Consider the following 24,332-nt stretch of genomic DNA (forward strand, 5'->3'; position numbering starts at 1 on the left):
GAGAAGAGACCGACACCCACCTTGCTACAACCTCCTTTCGGGTAGCTGTAGAGAGTGATAAGGTCTCCCCTCAGCCTCCTTTTCTCCAGGCTAAACAGTTCTGTCAGCTGTTCCTCATAAGACTTGTTCTCTGGACCCTTCAACAGCTTTGAATCCATTCTGACTAGTTCAGACTCAGAGGTCTAGAGATAGTCATCAAATACCTTCAAAATCTCCCAGGTATCTTTCCTGGCTGCTACATGCTACTTGAGGAAGACACAAGTCTTCTATCACACCTGAAAGTCTCCTTGCAAGCAATCTAGAAACATAAAATAGATATCTGAACTCCCATTATCATCAAAGATTAGGGATCTAGAAATCAGTTGCCCCATATAGTTAACTAGTCTGGCTTGAGATACTTGGTTCCCATTTCACATTTATCTGTGTGAAGAAATTATGACAGATTATCTGTCATGCAGATAATATATTTAAATATATACATATGTATATTCATATAGATGTACATATAGCCAAACAGTTTGGCTAAATATATGTTCTTAAAACTTTTATCTATGTAGTGATACTAATTACAAAATTATAGTAATAATAATTGTTTAATTCTCATAAGGAAATCATGTTACATATTTTGTATCAGTAAGAGTCTTTTTGCTTACTACTAGAAATAACCTTGTTAACATGGACTTGAGGACTTCCTGGGAGATACAGAAAAGAAAGTTCCACCAGTACCTGTGGCAGATCAGGTCTCATGTACAGTTTTTCTGACACCTGTAGTATTTCCTTGTGTTTATAATTTATAGGATCAAGTTTGCAAGCAAACAGAAAACTCAAAATTTGATCTTGTAGACAACAAGGCTGAATGTCCAACTGAAGGTCTCTTATGTACTTGGTTTCTTGTGTTCCAGACCCATCAATCCGTATTCTAAAGACAAATGGAGATAAGGAAAGATTTAATTTATTTTAGACGCCATTCAAAGAAGAGGAAAACCATTCCTCTGTATCTCTCACCATTTTCTTGGACTGTTCCCCACTCCAGTTTTGCCTGGTACCTTTCTCCCTGCATTTTTATTTTCTAAAGTTCTGCTCAGCACTTATGTCTAAACTTTGTCCATAACAGCCCATAACTCCTTGCATTCTGCAACTATTGTCCTAAATTAAAATCTTTGTATATAACCATTTGCTTTCTTACAAATAGTGGAAGTTACTAAGCCCACCACAACCCTTTCTGTATGACGATGTTGTGGGTCACATATCCTGTTCACAATGCATTTTAGTTTAAAAAAAAGTTAGTTCTTTGAGGATATTCACACCTAACCTAAAAAATCCAAAATGGGGAAAGATGTAAAGTATCAATTTCGGGAAACCTCTTGTCTAATGGAGGTAAAGTCAACACCTACACTCAGAATATGGTTGTGTTGTTTTTTTGGACATGTTACAAACCGTATTTGCATCTATTGGGGGGCTATCACAATAGAAAAATAAACTTTTTACTGATAAACCACCTATATAGGCTTAAATATAACTTCCTGTGTCTAAAAGTTGGGATTGTTAAGTTTCTCTGTTATATTAAATATTTAGCAGTCATTTCCATTATGATGTTTCCAAGTGAAATTCTGATAAGAATTTTCCTTTGACAAAATGTTGTTTTATAGAACGGCTTTAACAGCATTATTTCTAAAATATAGCTATGCAAATAGTCTTCTCACATGTCACAAGCCTCCACCAGCTGATAGACATAAGTAGCTTGCAAGTCTGTATTTAAAATACTTCTCTGATAATAATAGTGAAAAGTGCTTTTCTGTGGTTATGTTTAGTATGAGAAGATAGAGATACCAGATAAAAGTAGACTTTAGTAAAAGTAGAATTTAGTAGTATTTTAGGAACAGCACAGGTATGCTTTCTTATTAATATTCTCACCATTACGTAAAAATAGTTTTGCAGTTAAGTAATGAATGTATATGGAATACTCTACAGATATGCTTCATTGTTCTTTTTTGTAGTGATGTTCACAAAAGCATTTTCCACAATGGAAAGTGTACCTTGTCAGAACCTTGTCTGTTTATATAAATTATACACACACATAAACTAAGCATACAGATTTATGTTTTGTGTGACCCTTTTAACTCTCTGTACTTGCTGTTAAGTTGTACATTTTTCCATAGGAGCACTGTAACTCATAAGAAAATGACTAACACTGAAAACTCAGTTAAGTCTCAAAACCAGGCATTAGTTCTGAGGCCTGGCACTCCTTTTGGGAAATCAAAGTTTTTATTGCCAGATAAATTAGTGTTTCAAAAGTATGAATACAGATGCTGTTTGCAAATTTGTCACAATCTGTCTTCCAGCAGAAAGAATTTATACTGTATATAGTAATGGAAAACAGAAAACTGCATATTTCACTAAATTGCAGCTGTGTATGGAAGATTTATATCGTTGTTTTGTGTCAGTGAAACATGTAGGCCTTACAGTATTTCAGTTCAGTATTCCACACAGAACTTTGGTATTCTTAGATTAGAGTTATTTTATACTTTTTAATAGAATAAATAAAATATAGCATTTGTTGTAGAGAAAGCCATACATAATCACTATGTATATCAATGTTTTACTGCAGAAGATGGCTGTGGTAAAAATCTTATTCTCACTACAGGCTAGACAGACCATATCTGAGAATTTCCAGTCTGCAAGCCATTTTCATAATTCCTAAGTGTCCACTCAGTGCAGTATTAAATGTTTTAGAGGACTTCTATATCATGTTAGGTGGGCAATTCTAAAAGAAATGCTCAAACTGACAAAGCCATAATTTTATTTTTATTATAATCAAGTTCATTTAGAGATTGAATACTCTCTAATAGAAAGCTGCATACAGATGGCAAGTTTCTTTTTGCTTGCATGCTTTCACATAATGGAGTCTTACTTCCCCCACCCCACCCCACCCCCTGCCCCTTACTGTCAATTCCCCTACAGCAACCAGCCTTCAAAACAGGAGCTAACATTTTTTGCATTTGTGAAGTATTGGATCCAATTACTCCCAGCAACTAAAAACAGAGTTTATTTTAATAGGATTTGCAGTAAAACAAGGCATATAAAAATCAGATGCATAGGCAAAGAATTTTTCATCTTTAATCATTAAGCTACCAGTACAAATTGAGCCCTGCAGTTATTTCATTCCCAAAGGAGACCAGAGATTTAAAGAATTCAGAGGATTAAATATTTGTGTTTGAGTGAACATGCTAAGTGTTTTTGTGGTTGCTATCATTAAAACTGTATTTCAATACTTTATTTTAAATGCATACAATGCACATTGTCTCTAAATGATAGCTTGTAAGTTTTCCTATATATGGGGCATTAAGGGCATCTCTGTTTTATTACCATCCTTCCCACAGATGCCCAGAGTTTGTATGGTTTCTAATTTACTGTTACTCTTTGTCAATGCAGGCAATTTAAACTTAGCATTTTTTCTTCTGTAGCAAAGATCTACATGCCACAATCTATTATTTCTATGACAAAAAGATACTGTTGGAGAAGAGTGTGTTCTTCCTCTGTAATACATGAACCCCTGAAAATCAAACTGTTTTTTAATTATTTAAAATATTTGCCAAATGCCAATAACTTGTTTTCCTATGAGAATGTAAATTTTTTTACATTGCTATTTAAAAATATTAATTAGATAAATAACAAACTATCTAACCATTGTGAGAGAAACGGGTGAGACCTTATCACAGATACAAGTAACACACATGCAATGGGCCAAATGAAAGTCCTACCCATAGGATTTAACATTTCTTCCAGAATAAATGCTGATTATTATTGCATGCCAAATAATTTTGGATTCCTGATAATTAGTGTATTTCTGTACACAACAAAGATGTGCCAGGGACTGAAATAAGTTGCTGGCTCTCCAGATAGTTATAGCACCTAGTTGTTTGCTAATCTAAAGTTTTAATTTATCTTAAAGCCCATTCTTTACTTTCAAAATCTTTTTCCTCATGAATGTTTTAGCTACTACTGTGATCTATGTTACACCTCTTGTTACATATGTGACAAAAAGTCACAATTTTCATGGTCTTGCTGGATCGTCCCTTCTATTTCCTTTTATTAAGACTATCAATTTAGAGAAGGAAGTGAGGAAATGCTTCCCAGTAAAGAGCTACACATTTCAGTAGATTACTAAGTCTGGCATTTTATGAATAAAGATGAAGGATGTGAATTTTCTGGAATCTTCTGAGTTTCAGCATTTGGACATTATTCAGAAACCTTCTAGAGATGCATTCATGACTCAGACTTTTGGGTTGTCACCTGGCGAACAGTATGTGCTATTTGTCTTAACTATACTAAGTAAACTAAAGAAGATGTCGGCTGGACATCATATAGATCAACATTTCTTATGTCAAGCTTGTATTTTATTCAATCTGCACTCTTTTGTTATAATGAATTTAAGATTGAGACAACTTATTCCGTATTTAAATTATTTTTGTCTTTTTCTTCTATATTTCTTATCCTATGTAATTTTTATCTTGTTACTAACAGACAGTAATTATAATCCTCTTATACATAAAATGGCCTTATAACATTTTATAGGGCCTCTCAAACCCTGGCATGTAGACTGGACTATATGCAGTATCTGTATCTGAATAAGTGTCTGTAGCCATTTTCAAGAGCAGTCCATCCCTTTTAAAAATAGCCATATGCAATGAGAGAAATGAATAACACCCTAACATTGCCAGTTCTTTCTAATGATTATAAAGGCAGCCTGGATGTGTCAGAAATTGTATCCCAGTGATATTACCAAACTGAATGCTGTGTATAGGCTGTATATTCAGAATTGCCTTGCCCTGACCCACAAGGTTGCCTGTTCAGGATTCACTTCAGTGTACTTCAATTGTTCAGTAGTCCCAGTATCCCCCAGTAAAGGACCCCAAATAATATTTGGTGGTTTGAGCATGAGAACACAAGACATGACTAATCAAAATCTGGGGTGTTTCCAATTTCCAATTCCAATACTGAAAGTTCAAAACCTGGTTTGGAAAATATTCCCCTAAATGTTCACACACTGTCATCTCAGCTATTGTCTGGGTATCATGAACAAGAATCTCTAATTAGCTGATCTCTTGAAAAGCTTTAATAATGCATACCTGCAATAGTATCATCCTTGCATGAAGAGAATGTAACTGATAGGGTTATCCCAATTCAGAACTATGAGTTTTGTATCAAGAAATCCAGATGGACTGGAATATGTACATGTGTAGGAGGGCAAGTGCAGGGTGTGCCTGAGAGAGAGAGAGGCTGCAGATGGTGTTTGACTGTTGAACTGAGAATATGTATCTGTAATTTATCTGGAAGATGAGGTAAACAGCACATTAATTAAATTTGCAGATGATACCAAATTGGAATGTGTTGCAAACACCATTGAGAAAAGATATAAACCAAAGTGACCTAGAAAATGTTAGAAACATAACCAAGACTTTAAAAAGTGATATATAGTCTTGAGAATGAATGTTAATATATTAAAAGTATAGATATTAAATAAAACAGAGATAACTGGAAAGCAAGTATATTGAGACATTTTAAAGAATGATAATAGTCATGGTATGACCAGTTATGAATTTCCCTTCCCTTCCCTTCCCTTCCCTTCCCTTCCCTTCCCTTCCCTTCCCTTCCCTTCCCTTCCCTTCCCTTCCCTTCCCTTCCCTTCCCTTCCCTTCCCTTCCCTTCCCTTCCCTTCCCTTCCCTCCCCTCCCCTCCCCTCCCCTCCCCTCCCCTCCCCTCCCCTCCCCTCTCCTCTCCTCTCCTCTCCTCTCCTCTCCTCTCCTCTCCTCTCCTCTCCTCTCCTCTCCTCTCCTCTCCTCTCCTCTCCTCTCCTCTCCGTTTTCTGTTTGATTTTTTGTACAGTACCTGTTATATTTTTGTTGATTGTATTAAAAGTAAAGTAGTTCACTTCAAGTGCAGAAGATTCATATCATAACCAGAAAGACACTGCCCCACATCGTTCTCTCACTGGCTTAATAATCTATTGCTACAAGTATAAAAATCAGTGACATTGTATAAAAATTGCATTGTCTTAGAGAGTATTAAAAAAATATAACTTCTTTATATTCTAAACATAAGATTGGGTTGCTCCAATTGACTAATAAGGATAAAAACGCTGTCGGAGATGTACACTGCACAAGATGTGCATTCTAACGTGGGCAGTGTAATCCAAGAACTCAGAATGCTGAATATGGTCATACAAACATAGCTTTAGGTACCTAATTCTGAGAAACAAACAAACAAACAAACAAGCAAACAACCCCAAACAAAACAAAAAACAAAAAAACCCCACATTTGAGAACCTCAGCTTCTTACTACCTCACTCCCTGTTAATATAACCTCTGTTGCACAGGAGAGGGATACTTCCCCTTGTATTTGATCTAACCAATGTACATCTAATTAAATTCAGAGCAGCTGATTTTGGTCTCTATTTAGCTTTGAAGTTTTCTGCTTCTGTTAAAGAATACTTAAGTGTTGTAAAGTTTGTTTTATTTTTTCCACCTGTACTAGTTAAGTAAAACATATGAACCCCCTTTATAAACAACATATTACCTGTTGTCATTGTGATTACAATAGCACTGAGACTTAATTTATCATAGTAAATTAATTCCAAAACATCAAAAAATGTGAAGAAATATGCATCACTGCATGTAATAGTTACAGCCCTTACCCAGGAAGTGAAAACTCAATTTTACCTCTTCCTCTGACAGAAAGAGTGTGAGTCTATAGTTTTCATTATATGCTCGAGAATACAAGTCAGTTTTGTAGGAGGGGTTTGAAAAAAAAAAAAGAATTAAATTGGAATAATGGCATGCAGTGAAGAAGATGAGTTTATAATTTACAGGTAATAAACTTTTTTTTTTTTTTTTTTCCCCGAAATGCTTACTCAGAATTCCCTTTACCACTCCAAAGATTGCTTTCAGCTCTTGTCCTTTCTTCTCCCTGAAAATAAACAAATAAATGGTCCTGGAAAGTGAGATCAACACCCCTGGATACCTTGATTGCCAGGACACCCTTAACAATTATGGCTACATGGTAGATTTAGCTATATGGAACTATTTGATATACATTACACTTATATAACTGGCTGAAAAGTAGCTTCAGTTTAATAGATGAATTACAAAGTTCTCCCAGTTAATTTAGTGTATTGCTCCCAGTTTTCAAAGGATGCAGCAGGATTTGTATTTTTAGTCTTAGAAATAAGCAGAGTCCAGGAATCTTGCTAGCAAATAGGTAAACTATTTTGCAGGAAGATCTATAGTATCAGATGTTGTATGCAGAAGGTATATTTGGTGCTCAAATAGTACATTACCATGTCTAAGTGCAGACAGGAGTATTTGATAATGAATCCAAAGAAGCACCTTCCTCAAGGTTTCTTAATCAAAGTGAGAAACTGATTTAGAGATACTTTTTTTCTGTTTTCTCCTGGCTGATTGGTATATCCTTTCACTCTGCATACTGGTTGCTGAATATTCTGTTGTCATATTCCTATTACAACCCTTAAGCAATCAACAGCTTCCCTTAACACTGAGAAGGCACCTGCCTCTTTTCTTCTCTTTCCCAAAGGGAATATATTGGCTTTTACTTTGTCTGGTGAACCTTACTCCTTAAACTCTTAAACTGAGCATGGTGTATAGACACAGAAGTTTGCAATGCCTCCAAGGTCCCTTTCTATATCTGGCTGCAGAAAGAATACTGCTAAGACCCAACAAAATACCTGTACAAATCACACCTTCATCAAAACTAATATAATAAAATGTCCTGGTTTTGACCAGGATAGAATTAACTTGAGTTGAGAGGGAACACAGATAAAGGGCTGAGCCCGGATCTGTCATTGGAGTATTCCATATCATGTGATGTCATGCTTATATAAGGAGACATGTGCTCTCATTTCTGTTTTCTGGTCATCACAATGGGATCTTTGATGTGGCTGGGATTGATGCTGGGGGTGAACTGTGTACCAGTCGCTGCTCAGTGAGCAACTGCATTGTATATTACCCGCTTGGACTTCCTACTGTTACTGTTGTTTTGTTACTATTACTAAATTTATTTTTATTCAACCTACAAATTTTCTTTTTTTGTTCCTCCCCTATTTCACCAGGAGGGGTGGGAGGGGAATTAAATGACTGGCCATGTGGTGATTGGATACTGGCCAAGTTTAAACCACAAGAGTCTTTTGCTGCCTAACATGGGCCTTGAGGTTTGAGATAACAACAGATACGGTCATAAAGTCTATTGCTTGGCTCCTTAAGATTTTATCACCTCATTTGCTGTAAATAATCCACATGCTGCTGTTCACCATCCATGAGAGTTGGGTTAAGATTTTATTTTTGCTGTACTATGTGATACTGATCTACAACACCATGCAACGTCGGTCCTGGGGCTATTTACAGCTGTGTTTGAGAAATTCAGGCATTTCAAATATCCTTGGAATGTTGACAGTAACATGGTTGTCTTACTGATAAGAGCCAGTGTGTTCCTGCATGTGGTTCAGGCTTTGCTTGGGGTTAAGCAACTATTTAAGAGTGTCACCTGGAGATCTACCTCAAGGCTGGAGAATTATGAGTGGCTGGGGGTGTGGAGTAGCATGGGCAAGTACCTTGAACAGTGGGCACCTCTGGTATATTGGAACATCACTCCTGAACAATCCTGAAGAACAACTGGTGCCAATTGCCACTACAATAGTGCACCAACAACAATATTGCACCAGTTGAAACTCTGTAATTCCTATCCATAAACTACTCATCAACTAGAGAACCAAGGAGTCATCAGCAAGACACGCTCCCTCTTTAACAGCCCCATGTGGCCAGTATGAAATGGAGAGGGGAGATTGATAGTAGACTATTGTGGCCTCAATGAAGTCACACTACCGCTGAGTGTTGCCATGCCAGACAGGCTAGAACTTCAGTATGAACTGGAGTCGAAGGCAGCCAAGTTGTACGCCACGACTGATATTGACAATGCATTTTTCTCCATCCCTCTGGCAGCAGAATGCAGACCACAGTTTGCTTTTGCCTGGAGGGGTGTCCAATACACTTGATATCAGCTGCCCCAGGGGTGGAAACACAGCCCTGCCATTTGCCATGGACCGATCCAGGCTGCACTGATAGCTGGGTCAATGTCCGTAACACCTACAGTACATTGATGACATCATTGTATGGGGTAATACAGCAGAATAAGTTTTTGAGAAAGGGGAGAAAATAATCCAAATACTTCTGAGAGCCATAAAGCATGGTCAGGTCAAGGGACGTGCACAAGAGATCCAGTTTTTAGGAGTAAAATGGCAAGATGGATGTTGTCAGATTCCAATGGAGATGAATAATAAAATAACAGCTATGTCCCCACCAACTAATAGAATGGAAACACAAGCTTTCCTGGGTGTTGTGGGTTACTAGAGACTGCACATTGCAAATTACAGTCAGATTGTAAGCCTTCTCTATCAAGTGACTCAGAGAAAGAATGATTTTGTATGGGGCCTGGAACAATGACAAGCATTTGAACAAGTTAAACAATAAATAGTTCATGCAGTAGCCCTCGGGCCAGTTTGGACAGGGCAAGATGTTAGATATGTATTCTACACTGCAGCTGGGAAGAATGGCCCTACCTGGAGTGTGGCAGAGATGACCAGGGGAGACTTGGGGTTGACCCCTGATGTTTTGGAGATGAGGATACAGAGGATACGAGAACCGCTACATTCCAACTGAAAAGGAGATACTGGCAGCATATGAAGGGGTTTGAGCTGCTTCAGAGGTGATCGGGACTGAAGCACAGCTCCTCCTGGCTCCCCGACTGCCAGTGCTGGGCTGGATGTTCAAAGGGAGTGTCCCCTCTACACACCATGCAGCTGATGCCACGTGGTGTAAATGGGTAGCATTAATCACACAACAGGCTCCAAAAGCGAGGTCCAGCTGTCCAGAAATATTGAAAGCAATTACAAATTGGCCAGAAGACAAAGATTTTGGAATAGCACCAGAGGAAGAGGTAACATGGGCTGAAGAGGCCCCATCATATAATAAACTACCAGATAATGAGAAGAAATATGCTCTGTTTACCCACAGATCCTGCCACATTGTAGGAAAACATTGAAGGTGGAAAGAAGCTGTGTGGAGCCCCACATGACGGGTTTCTGAAGCTGCTGAAGGAGAAGGTGAATTGAGTCAGTTCACAGAGGTGAAATCCATCCAGCTGGCCTTGGATATCGCTGAGTGAGAAAAGTGACCGGTGCTCTACCTCTGTACTGACTCATGGATGGTGGCAAATGTGCTGTGGGGGTGGTTACAGCAGTGGAAACGGAGCAACTGGCAGCACTGAGGCACACCCATCTGGTCTGCTGAATTATGGAAAGATATTGCTGCTCGGGTAGAGAATCTGGCTGTGAAAGTACACCATGTAGACGCTCATGTACCCAAGAGCTGGGCCACTGAAGAACATCAGAACAACCAACAGGCGGGTCAGGCTGCTAAGATTAAGGTGTCTCAAGTAGATCTGGACTGGCAACATAAGGGTGAACAATTTCTGGCTCGCTGGGCCCGTGACTTCTCAGGTCATCAGGGAAGAGATGCGACATACAGATGGGCTCCTGACTGAGGGGTGGACTTAACCGTGGATGTTATTGCACAGGCAATCCATGACTGTGAGACGTGTGCTACGATCAAGCAAGCCAAACATTTAAAGCCCATTTGGTATGGAGGATGATGCTTAAAATATAAATATGGAGAGGCCTGGCAGATTGATTATATCACGCTTCCAGAAAGTTGGCATGACAAACATTATGTGGTGGAACCAGCCACTGGATGGTTGAAAAGTTACGCTGTGCACTATGCCACTGCCTGGAACACTATTTTAGGCCTTGAGAAGAAAGTTATGTGGTGACATGGCACGCCAGAAAGAACTGAGTCAGATAATGGGACACATTTCAGAAACAACCTCATAGACGCTTGGGCCAAATAACATGGCATTGAGTGGATATATCACATTCCCTACTATGCACCAAGCTCTGGGAAAATTAAGCGATACAAAGGGTTGCTAAAAACTACACCATGAGCAATGTGTGGTGGAACTTTTAAACACTGGGACATGCATTTAGCAAAAGCCACCTGGTTAGTCAATACCAGAGGATCTGCCAAGCAACCTGGCCCTGCTCAGTCAAAGCTCCTACATACTGTGGATAGGGATAAAGCCCTCACAGTGCACATTAAAAACATGCTGGGGAAGACTGTCTGGATTACCTCTGCATTGCATAAAAGTAAACCCATGTGTGGGAATACTTTTGCCCAAGGACTTGGGTGCACTTGGTAGATAATGCAGAAGAGTGGAAAAGTCTGATGCATGCCTCAAGATTTGATTTTAGGTGAAAATAGCCAATGAATTGAACTCTCAGATAACCCTGTTATTGCAATTGGTGCTCCACAACTTCTTCCTGCCACATCCAAAGCCTCCTGCTCCACCAACTGAGCCAATTCTGTCTCATTCCTCCAGCCTTAAAGACTGTCATGACAGATGAAACCCAAAGTTATGGATTAAATTATCTCAGTAAACATTTTTGGAAGGATGGCACACAGACTGAGGGAATGATACCTGTGAGACCCGGGAAGAGGGGTGGTGGTTCCTTAGAATGTATTTGGAACCCGAGCATTCCATGGTATGGTATAAGGGGTGAAGCTGTCCTGGTTTTGGCCAGGATAGAGTTAAATTTCCTAGGGTTGAGAGGGAACACAGCTAGAGGGACAGTCCCAGATCAGTCATTGGAGTATTCCACATCATGTGACATCATGCTCAGTATATAAAGGAGGTGCATGCTCTCTCATTTCCTTGTTCCAGTCAGTGTGGCGGGATCTTTGGTGTGGTTGGGATTGCTGCTGGGGGCGGACTGTGTGCCAGTCACTGGTTGGTGAGCATTGTATATTACCTGTTTGGACTTCCTATTATTACTGTTGTTTTGTTACTATTACTAATTTTTCTTTATTCAACCTAGGAATTTTCTTTTTTTGTCCCTTCCCTATTTCACCAGGGGTGAGGGTGGAAAGTAAGTGACTGGCCATGTGGTGATTAGCTACCAACAGGGTTCAAACCATGACACAAAACCTCAGTAACAAACCTTGAGATTGGCAAACACTTGAAATAAAAATAAATCCCTGATTTATTGGCAATTTTTAAGACCAATATGCTTTGGAAACACTTCTGAATTGCATTGACTGCAACCTCTTGAGTAAGTAGAGGAAATGCATGTATCCATAGTTCAAAATATTTGGATTGCTTCCTAGCAGGAAGAAAGTCAGAGATTTAGAATCCATTTTTATTGATTCTTTTGCAGAATGCATATTGAGTTTTTCCTGCCACACATGCAGAACAATTCCACTTGCAAGGATTCTATGATTCTGTGATGCTATGAATAAGCAAATGAGCAGTCACATCAGGAGATCATGCTTTTATGTTCCATTTTAAGGAGATTAAAATACAAATTTCTCCTTATGACTCTGTAGCCATTTATTCTCCTTTACTCAACTTTGATGGATCCCTGTATTATGGAGAGGGTGTTTGGCCTCTATAGCCAAAACAGAACCCTGTGACACCTATAAATTGGGTATTTATCAGGGTATATTTTTGCCTTGAACCCAAATAAAAGCATATTAAAATAGTGCAACTAAGAATAGTATATAACTATATAATATTGTAAAACTGCTATAACATGTTCAGATACAACTTAAAAACATTTTACAGAAGCACATGATCAATGTGATCTTGATGTAGCAAGCATCTAAAAAATCCTGCCAGACAAAGGGCAACGTAAGCCCAAAGGACTTCAAATGGCAGAATACCCTGCCAAACAAACCAAAACCTAAATAAGTAGCAACGGGATCAGGAGACCTCCCTTTTTGAGAGGAGCAGGGGCAATTGCATACAAACGTTGTGCATCAGTGAAGAAAACTGGAGAAGAAAGAATGTAAGACAACTTCAGCTGCAACTTGCCTTAGAAGCAAGTTGCAGCTGAAGCCTGACCACCATCAGCTCAGTGAACCAACGACCATAGCCTTTAGTGCTAAATAAACTTAAACAATATCAGCTCCACAGTACTGTATACTTGGATCTAATTTAAGAAGTCTTAAAAACAAAAGGTTTTGTGCTCATAATGGTGATGATTAATAAGGTATGAGAAGCAACCATTGACAAGAAGTGTTTTTAATGAATGAATTTAGTAAGTTTAAAGTTTCAAACTGTCCTGATTCATTAATTTTATGACATCTTTACCAATTTCTAATTTCTGTATACATATATATATATATATATATATATATTTCTTTAATGGCAACATTTCTGTCTCGAATAACAAACCCAGTAAGGTTGTAAAGGCAGAACAATTTTATCTCAGAGACTGGGATTTTTAACTGTGTATCCTTATACTAATATTTTGTTCTCTTCCCTTTATACTCATCATATTTGATGATGTGATTTTTGTTAAGACATTCTCTGTATACCTCTGGTGAAAATTAAGTCTTGAGCTTTCTACTGCAGTGCAGTATGCACTTCTATTTTTGTGTGCATATGAAAGTTGGTTTTGAACAAAGATAAAAGTCTAGAAAAAGAAAGCCAAGACAATGTTGCAGAGATATATGACTAAACCCAAATCTTTCTTTTCTAAATGATTATCTGGTTTAAAGTAACTATGAGATAAGTGCTGAGAACCTAATCATTATCAGTAATTTACAATCACGATCATAGCTTCACTATCAGCCTTCAGAGTGTGATGATTTTAAATTATTTTCTTTTGAGCAGTTAATGTCTCAAGAGTTTTCAACAGTGTCTGATGGCAACAGTTGGCAAGAGAAATATTTTTTCTTGTAATAGACAAATAGACAATAGATTTTTATCAGATGACAGCTTACACAGTGGTGAAAATAATAATAATGAAAAGATTCTATAAATCAGATATGTCTTGAACTTTTTTTTGCTTTTTTCTTTTAGCATCGCTGACTGCAGTGGAGTGATCTGGTAATAAAGAGCTTTAAGCTTATGCGTGACAAAATGTTCCTACCTTTAGTTTTCTTTTGGAGTTTTTTGCTTTAGTTTTGTTTTGTTTTGAAATCTATGTACTTAGACCCTCTGTTGGTGACTTGGATGGAGTTGTGCCTATTTACATTAACAGTGTTGACACATATTTGGCCATGGATTAAACTAAAGTATTTTTCATCTCATATATCTGCCCCAACCTGTTATTGGTGGCTGCTCTCCCTATGGCAAGGGCAGATGAATGAAAGCCTTTTTCTTAATGAAGGATAATATGTTAAAGAATCTTGAATTCAGCATTAGTTTACCTCAGTGTGACTGGCTGTCAGTTCAAGCAAATGCTGAAGAGTGATTCAGCTCCTCCTGTTCCTGTGGTGGCATCTTCCACAAGACAGGCAGCTAGGAAGCGGAGACAGATTCAACTGTTGCAGCTTAGCATGCTGCAGTTTTTTCTTTCTGACACGGTTTGTTTTAGGAGAAAACCTACTTGCAGCTGAAAGGCATAGAAGGTTACTGCTCCTCACAGGTCTGCACTATTCACCTGTCTAATCATTCTATGGGTTAGAAGGCAAACTGAGAGATAAAAAACTAAGCCAGCAAAACACACTGATACTGAAAAAGTATTAATGTTTAGTATTTGATGAGTCTGTAAGATGTGGTCTGTTTTCAGTTTGGCATCTCTATTTGATGCCAGATGTTAGACATATATTCTCCTATATAAACTGCACAATGATATGAAGAGAGACAAGAGATCCTTAAGCATGTGAAATGTCTTTTTTTTTTTTTTTTTTTGTAAATAAAAAGATGTATTTCAAAAAATAAAAGAAAAAAGTCAGTAAATAAGTTCTTCTGAGCCCTTGACAAACGTAGTCTGGCATATTGTGTGTATTTCTACTAAAAACAACCTCATTAAAAGTTGACTGGTTTTGTAAAAACTGTCCTTACAGTATTCTAAAAAAATACTGAACTATCTGAGAATGAGAGAAGACTCTGAATAATTCCCTAGCTAGTAAAAGTACATTTTCAATATTAAATTCTCAAATATAGCCCAATAGATTTTTACCTATCTTTCCAAAATTCTAGGTTGAGGTGCAGAACAAGCATGAGAAATATCCTCCTGACAGGCAGTGAAATTTGAAGAATTCTCTTAGAATGAAAATGCTATTCCAGCCCTAACCATAACATCACATTACCAGCTCTAGAGTCACTTGCTTCCTTCTGAATAACCCTCTGCCTTAGAACATAAGTCTTTTATTACTCATTCAGCAGCCTTCCCAGGATGTTTGCTAAAACACAAGGAAGAATTGGGTTTTTAAACAATAAATAAGCCACCTCAATACCACTTGGTTGTAGATTAATCACAGAGGTCGCTGGAAGTAAAACCAAGATTTGACCTTCGCTATTTCAGTACACATTCAGAAGACCAGTCCACAGCAGTGTGGGCAAGCAGTCTGATCAGGTGTTAGAACAACTCACAAGCAGCAGAAAAAGGCACCTGTGCCTTAGCTATCCACAACTTTAGTGGAGTAGCATGTATATTTTAAAAATTAATTTTATTATTATCCTTAATAGATTATATTGGTGTAAATATATGGGGTTTTGTCATGGTTGTTGTTGTTGTTGTCTTGGGGTAGCTTTCTGTTTCTTTTTTTTTTTTTTTTTCCCTACCACTCTAGCTCTATGCTTACCCACAGAGAGCTAAGAACACAAATATTACAAACAGTTTTGGCAAATTTGGAATGTTATTGTCTTACCTATTTTCCTCATTTTACTGACAGGAACTGCAGCAGCAACAGAGAATGGACAGTGTATCCAGGTGTCATCCATTCATGTTCTTGTTTCTTCACACATATCCTACTCTCTGCTGTTTCTGCTAACATGATATGCATTTTTGCATCTCTGTTGCTATATTAAGGAATGTCTAAGAAACAGATCACTCTCATTGCCTCAGCTGCCATAGGATGGCAATTTTCACCAAAAGTGTAAGTAAATATAGCTAAAGAAAAGTTTAAGTTCCTTATTAAAGGATATGGTTTGGTTTGGTTTGGTTTGGTTTGGTTTAGCGCAAAAAAGGAAAATGAAACTGAAAAGATCAAATGTTTTAGTTTTTTGAACTAAATATTTGAAAACTTGAAATTAAATTATCTTTCAGAATCAGTACTCCTTATTTAGTAGATATAGGGTTGTTGAACAATTAGTAAATATTTTGTGTTTAACTCAGTGAGGGTTTTTTTTCCCCAGTTCCTAGTTTTAGATATCAAGAATTTAATTAATCTTTTTATACATTTGTAGCTCACTACTGTGAACTTTTTGCTGACATTCAATGGCATGTGATTATTTAGGAATTTCCTAACCCAGTACCCTTCAAAATCTTCAGTAACTTTTTTATCAAACAGCAATGGTAGAGAAATATTTCCCTTAAAGTGATGAAGGCTTCTTAATCACACCCATGTACAGAACTTGATCCACAGTAGGGACTATATTTGCTTGAGAATACATTGCTCTTTCTCTTTTACCTTTTGTGTGGTTGTTAGCTCAAAACCTTAAAAATATAATATGAATTGGACGCCTACCACCCAGAATATACTTTAAATAAACTCGTACACACCATATTACTGTAGCTGTTGTAAGTATTTGATTAGAATATATTCCTGGAGTTCAATACAGTTGTTTGGGGTTTTTTCTTCTATCTTTCTGAGCTTTAGAACACAGTAAATGCTGCTCTTGATAACTGTACCCACACCTGCAGCAAACCCTAACATCCTGTTTGGATGATTATTCAAGACAGAGAACTTTCCTTTTGATTTGAAAGTCTGTGGTGGGTTAACATTGGCTGGTTGCCAGATGCTCACCAAGCCATTCTGTTTCTCCCCAGGCTGAAGCTTCCTTCAGGACACATCCAGATGCTCCATCCTGGGGTCCTCTATGGGTTGCAGTAGGAATACTTACTCTGGCATGATCCTCCACAGGCTGCAGGGGAATCTCTTCTCCAGAGACTGGAGCACCTCCTCCGCCTCCTTCTTCTTTCCCTTTGGTGTCTGCAGGGCTGTTTGTCTCACATTTTCTCACTCCTCTCATCCACAGCTGCTGCAAAGCATTTTTTACTCTTTCATAAATACGTTATCACAAAGATGCCACCACCGTTGTTGAATGGTTCAGTTTTGGACAGTGGTGGAATCAATTTGGCGTCAGCTGAAACTGCTCTGTCCTGATCTCTTCTTACAGAAAGCACCCTTGCAGTCCTCCTGCTACCAAAACCTTGTCATGTAAACCCAATACAAAGTCTTTTGCTGCTGTTAATTTCTCTTATTTCTTTTACCTTGATTAATATCAAATTGTATTCCTTTCCTGTAATTTAAAAGGAAGAGTCTTCATTCTCATATTTCTGCCATTGGTAACTATTTGTATGGTACTCTGACTCACCAATTCCTTATTTCTTTTTTTGTCATTGTCAATACAACTCTCATTCTCATAATATGCATATTGGCCAATATGTTATAAAGCAAAAATCGTTGGGTACCCCCAACTCAAAAAAACCCCAATCAAAACCAACTCTGAGTTATAGAATTGGACAAAAAAAAAAAAAAAAAATGCAGGAGATTTATTGCATTGCATCTTCTAATTATTGACTGTTCAGTTTTGGTTGCTTGGGGACAGCTAGACGTCATGAAACTTTAGAAATATTTTCCTGTTTCTGTAGAGTATGGTTTGCCAATGTATCTTATCTGTTCCATAGCAGCTGTCATCATTGGAAACAACTGAATACACTCAATTTTTGATGTCAAGCAATAAATAAATAATTTATAATGAAAATGGGATAAAGCATTTACAATGTAACTGTATATCTTAAACCTGTGAGGTGCATCACGTCACTTTGCCAGTTGTTTGCAATCATTCTCAAATGAGAAAAGAAACTGGTAGCAAAACCAAATCCCAGATGCATAATAACTACTGAATTTACATCCCCCAGTGAACACAATTCCACGTATGCTTTCCCTGTATAAACATATGGCCGTGTTGGCCCTTTCTCTAGGAAAACAAAGAAACAAAAACACTCATGTATGATTTCTTCTGGAAGAAAAAAAAATTACACTTGTGAAAAGAACTGGCAATGGAAATCTTAGTAGTTAGGTCATTCCTATTGAACTTAGAAGACCTAACTTAATTGCACAAACTTTATCAAACTTAGAAGGCCACAAACTTAATCAGCTTACACACCCACCCAAACATTTGCTCAAAAGTTGCAGTGTCTTATGTATTTATCTTATGGTACATCTTATAGTACAAGATGAGGACACAATGCTGGTATACATGTTGAATAATATTAAAAGTTATAGCTTGCTTAGAAAATCCACAGAGCTACCAGTGAGCAATGGTAAAGATTAGCTGATGCTGTCTTTTTTCCTTTTACCAACTTCTTCCTAAAAACCTGAGATAAAAACCTGATTGAATACAAAGCCTAAGATAAAAAATTGAGCTGGAGATTAATAAAATACTCCATATGGCTGAGATTTATGAGATGCCTAGAAGTTCTTTGTCCATGTTAAAATAAGCAACTAAGTTCTGAGACCATTCTAATGGTCAGTAGATGCAGGCATTTGCAGAGATTGATATATCTTCCGTGTCTTAAACAAGTCCCAGTCTGGTACGTATTATTCTTGAGAAGTACTAGTCTGTTTCCACTAACTGTGGAGACAGCAAGTACGATTAGCTTAAGCTAGTTGTTTCAGATAAAGTTAGAAAAATTAATATTAGCCTAAACAAATTTCTGTCCCAGCTTTCAACAGAGATCTTAGAAGAGCCATTTGCCTGATGTAGTAGGAAAATTCTGGAAACTCTTGAATAATGAATAATTCAAGAAGTTAAATTTATACTTTCATCAAAGTAAACCTGGTATCATCAAGAAAATGATGTGAAGAATTTTAAAATATATACAGCATGGGAGTTACATCAACAGCAGAAAACTGATAGAAGAAGGAAACAAAGAAGCAAGTTTAACTTTTGAGGGTTAAGTGTGAAAAGAAAGGCCATATGGTATTAGCTGTGTTTCAGTGAATGAAGGGGATATGCTTTGTTTATATTTCTAATATTCATGATAATGTGGTTGTGTATCATCTAATATAATGAAAGTGAAGAAATAATAAAAAGGAAAAGGAGAGAAGAATAGAAAGCATTAAGATTATTTTTATACAAATAAAATTATAAAGTTATTTCCTCCGGCTTAAATCACCAGTGAGGTAGATAATTAGGATAACAGTCATGTAGGTTTCCTCTGTACTCCAAAGCTGTACTTATCCCATCCTAAAATAAGTGCTTAGCTAAGTGGGATGACTTGTCCCTCAGCACAGATGCCTTTTTCAGAGAGAAATCTAGGAGTTGAACTGGGTTGCTCAGTTATGTACTCAGTGCCCTCAGGAAGTAAGACATCTGTGTAAGAGGGTAGATACGTAAAAGGAACTATGGGAGATGCATGTACTTCTGAAGCAGGAGCTGGATGCCAGACAAGATAATGAAAATCTCAAATGTTACTGGACACTTATGTTTAGTCAACTGACACTCACCTTGATGGTTTTTGCAGAGCAGTAATGGTGCTTCATTCAGCTGCACACTCTGCAGAGGTGTCTCGTGCCATTTACAAGCCATGGAGTTGTCAAAAGCACATGCACAGGGCTGACAGGGCAAGCACACAGTGTCATCTGAAGTACCCTATGTTATTCCACCTGGCCTGAGGCTGCTGGTTCAGAACAGAGTGGATTTTTTTTTTTTTTTTCTTTCCTTCTCTTGTCTAATACAGATATTTCTGACATCCTAAAACGTTTCAGGTAACACTAGGCAGCAATATTCAGATGACTGTACGGAGTCCTTGAATCTCTTTGGCTTAGTGGTCACCAGATTACACTGGACATATTAACAACTCCATCAACTGTAATGAGACCTTAAAAACTTGCCTCTTATGTGAACATGTACACTGAAACACATAATTTTAGGACCAACAGTCTGGAGCTGGATTTAATCCATACAGCTTGATTTTGTTACCTAAATAAGGCATATTGTTTGAAATGCCATAGGTTATGTAAGACATCCATATGTAATGGCCTTTTCATTTACAGGTCAGATAAGATCCCCTAGAATGTCTCAAATAACAAAAAATAGTCTTTGTTCCAGCAATTAAATTCAAATCTGAATGCTGAGTATTATGAATCTCTTTTTGTGGCCAGGATTTTACATTAGTTTGTGAGTTCTTGACAAATATTACTAAACAATAAAAGTGTTTTGGAAACACTTATGTAATAATACTCCTTCTAATTACCTTCTTAATAGTGGCCATTTTTACATTAATTTACCCTTTAAAAATATGTCTAAATGGACACAGCTTTATTAACATTCATTGCATTTCAACAGCTGAATTTGTTTTCTGTGTTATATTTGTTTTATTAATAATTTAGAAGACCATTATTTTGTTTACCTTTGTTGTTGTCACTACAGTCTTTGTTGTGGATAAATGTTTTGGGGTAATTCTGTCTTTTGAGCATCATAAACAGTAACAAATGCTTTTTGATTCACTTACAAATTATAAGAGAAGAGCCATGAAATTTTCCTAACCTTTTCTGCAGCTCAATAAATCACAAACAGACAAGAAAGTTAAGCACTGCTTCAGTGGAAAATCAGCAGACAGATGTAGCACACATTCCCCTCAAAATAATTCAGAACCTGTTCCAATTTATCAAATGCCTACTTTATCTGTCAAAACAATGTCCTTTCTCAAATAAAGGGCATTGTTTCTGCAGCAAGAAAAAGGTTCTGATGTATTGTTATCTGCAAATGGATGGTGGAATAATGGAACAACAGGCAGCGTTTCAAGCTAAGAGATCAAAGGGCAGAATACATTACAATTCTTGTTAAAATAAATTAGGCTGAAATCGTAATTTTAATAAAGACATTTATAACCTTAAACAATTTTTGGAGTTTACAGATCAGCAGAAACAATAAGAAAATGCCTTTCAATATATAAGTTGGTGCATTTCTTCCCACTGTGAGAACTTCAAATTTCAGAGAAACCGAGATTTACAGAGCTGTAAAGTACATTAGTTGGTATCTAGTGCTGAAATTACACAATCTTACACCTGCAGAGAAAATATTTTCAATTGCTTTATTCATTTTTTAATGTAAATTCATATTACCATCAAACTACATAAACATTCTTAGTTTTCTAGATTAATTTCTATAAGCATAATATATTAACTCGAAATCTTCCAAGATCAGTTTGATCTTTAAGTGTCAGATGATGTATTATGATAATAAGTCACAATATTGAATCAAATTCCTCCTTAAAATTAGCTATCCTTTGCAAATTCCACTAACAAAATTCAATTAAGTATGAAACAATTTTAAAGCCCTATCCTTTCTAGAGAAAATTAGAAAACAAAAGAGTAAATTGTTAATAATTATCAATTAATTGAAAGAGCTCAGGAGTTTTAAGTGTTCAGCAAATCTGTACACTCGAACCTAGTTCTACTACCAAGTCATTGTAATGCTCAGATACTTTCTTTAACCTCAACATGTCAGATATTTATGATGATTCCTGCAGCCAGCTTGATCCTGAGCTGAACTATGACAACTTTGCACTGATGTATCTGTCTCCTCCATGATTGCATGTGGCTCTTTCTTTCATATATTCTTCCATTTTTCAAATCTTATTTATGTAACCGTGACCTCTGTCAGTTATTAGGTTTTTTCCTCTTACGATGCATTTTTAATATCACAGTCTTCTAAAAATACATGATTCAATCAACTCCTTTAGAAAAGTATTTATTTATGATCAGCTAATGACAGCTTCAGAAGTTAACAATATATCTTTTTTTTAATAAATACTTTACTTGCACCTTGACATTCATAGATATCCATAAAATAGTCTTAAACATTCTATTAAAATAAACTCTGCAATCAGAATCATAGCAAAGTAAAAAAAGAACACTTTGCTAAATACCCTATGATAAGAAGGTTGGATTTATTTCCATTCATTCTAGTTTTTATTTCAGTGGCATTCCAGTGCAAGGCAAAAACTAGGCCTAGAATCTTGAAATGTAGACATCTGTTAAAATTCAGTTATGCTAGCTCTTACTCAGCTGCATAAGTAGATGTCTGTGTTTATAAATAGTCCAGCTAAAATTAATTAGTGCTCATACAGTAGAATACAGTTGATGAGGAATTCTAGAATTGTCCTAATTAAGATTAGACTAACTCAGAAGGTTACTAATATCAAAACAAGGTCTGATCAGTGTGAAACCAAGTAGAGTAATGGAAAAATATTTGCATTTCCAGCTGCAATTCACTAGTCTCTTGTTAGGGGCAGTTCCACACATTTTGCTTGCAGCACTGTGAGAGCACTCTGGTCTGTTATAGGACAGCTTTAACAGTTTAATTAAGAAATTTGAACCAATACAACTGATTTTGCCTGTGCTATACACATGAACAATGCCAGTGACTGAAAATCTGCATGATGACTGCCAGCTAGTGGGTAATAAGAAGAAACTGAGCAATAAAAATTTTCACTGCAGCACCACCCAAATGAGAAGGGGCTGTGTATTTATGTCTCAAAGGTATGTAGGATTAAGCTAGCACATGCAGAATAAAATTCATTGAGAATTATCCAGAGACATTCTTTCACTGCTCTTTGCTGCTGGAACAATTCAGAACAGCACAAGTTTTTCTTAACCAAGCAGTAGAGCAGTGTTCAGGATAGTTTTGTCAGATTAATCAAAACAAATTGAAACCAGCAAATAAAGAATGAAATCTGCTAGCAGAGTAAATAAACACTAATGTTCTGAGAGAGAGCTAGACATACATGGTATTAGTAAATATTCAAGCATCGCTTCAAAATCTTCATCCCACCTATTTTTTCAAGAAGTAGTTGACAATAGTTACCATCATGTTCTAAGCACAGAGTGGAAAACTGGGTTTCAAAGGTGATTTTATTTAAGGAATTATGAATATATATATTTTTATGACTGATATTTATACTCACAAGAGTGATGAAAAGTAAGAAATGAGAAACTACTACAAATGTAATTTTAATTTAATAAAGATATTCTGTAGCTATTGACAAAAGAAAATGGTCATTAAATAAAGATTAATGAGGATATGAATTAAATTCAAAGAATGTGAAGATAAAAAAAATGTATCTGGAGAAAACAAACCTTTCTCTTCCAGATATTCTTAATCAAAATCAAACACAAAACCTAAATTGAAATAGTTAATTAGGAACCAGGCCCAAATCTCTAGGCAACCAAAATGCCAGTTGAAATTACTGAGGTTTTCAGCTACACAGACCACTAGGAATAGGATGATCCCAGATCAGTGCAATTCATACAGAGGTTCACAATCTCTATTGAAATCTGACTTTGGGTTGCTCTGGAAGCAAGCTGCAAGAATAGAAAACACATGATTTGAGTATCAGCTATAAATCTATCTGAAACCAGAGATATATCAGTGTGAATGGTTGGTAAAGAGTTAATAATTTGCCATAACTTTCTGCAGAGCTGCACCAGAAACTTTTCCTCAGACTAGTTTCTGATGCTGAGAAAGAAAATTAGGGCCTTGTTAACACTAGTTTCTGCTACTTTGCCCATTACGTTCTCACTCCCCTCCATGAAACAAACATAAAAGTGTGACTATAAATGAATGGATAATTCCGATGTGATAGCACATTTTCTAGGGGGAAATGGCATCACAAAGGACAGGAGACTGGGAATTAAGCCTTCCATATTTAGGACATGCAAAGTACCTCATGTCAAGTGAAAAGTATCCACAAAACCACTACTGGTCTCTGTGGAACACTTTCAGATTCATGTTTCTATGTGACACTTTACAAAGGAAATCACACAGGATTTTGGGTTTGGGTTCCTTTCTTCTAACTACATCTTTCTTTTGATTAAGAGAGAATTTTCTCACCAATAGTTTAAACAAAATATAGTGTATAAGAAACGAAGTAAAACATTTTTAAATCAATCAAAACTATAAACAGTACTTTCTGTGTGAGAATGAATGTTGACATAAAAAAAAAATAGGAAAAAAAGTTTGCCTTCTTAAGGAAGTTAAAGTATTCAGGAAATATTTTATTCACTGATAGCCAAAAAACAGGATCTTACTTCTTTTCAATATGAAGTAATGGAAGAATAAAATAAATTATATAGAACTGATTTGACAAAGCTCTTCCTAACTGTAATAAAATTTCACAAGGTGGTCAAAAACCACATTGTTATCAACACTTCCCACCAACACAATTCTGCTCAATTACCATTTTT

Source organism: Athene noctua, chromosome 1, assembly GCF_965140245.1.
Source record: "Athene noctua chromosome 1, bAthNoc1.hap1.1, whole genome shotgun sequence".
NCBI lineage: Eukaryota > Metazoa > Chordata > Aves > Strigiformes > Strigidae > Athene > Athene noctua.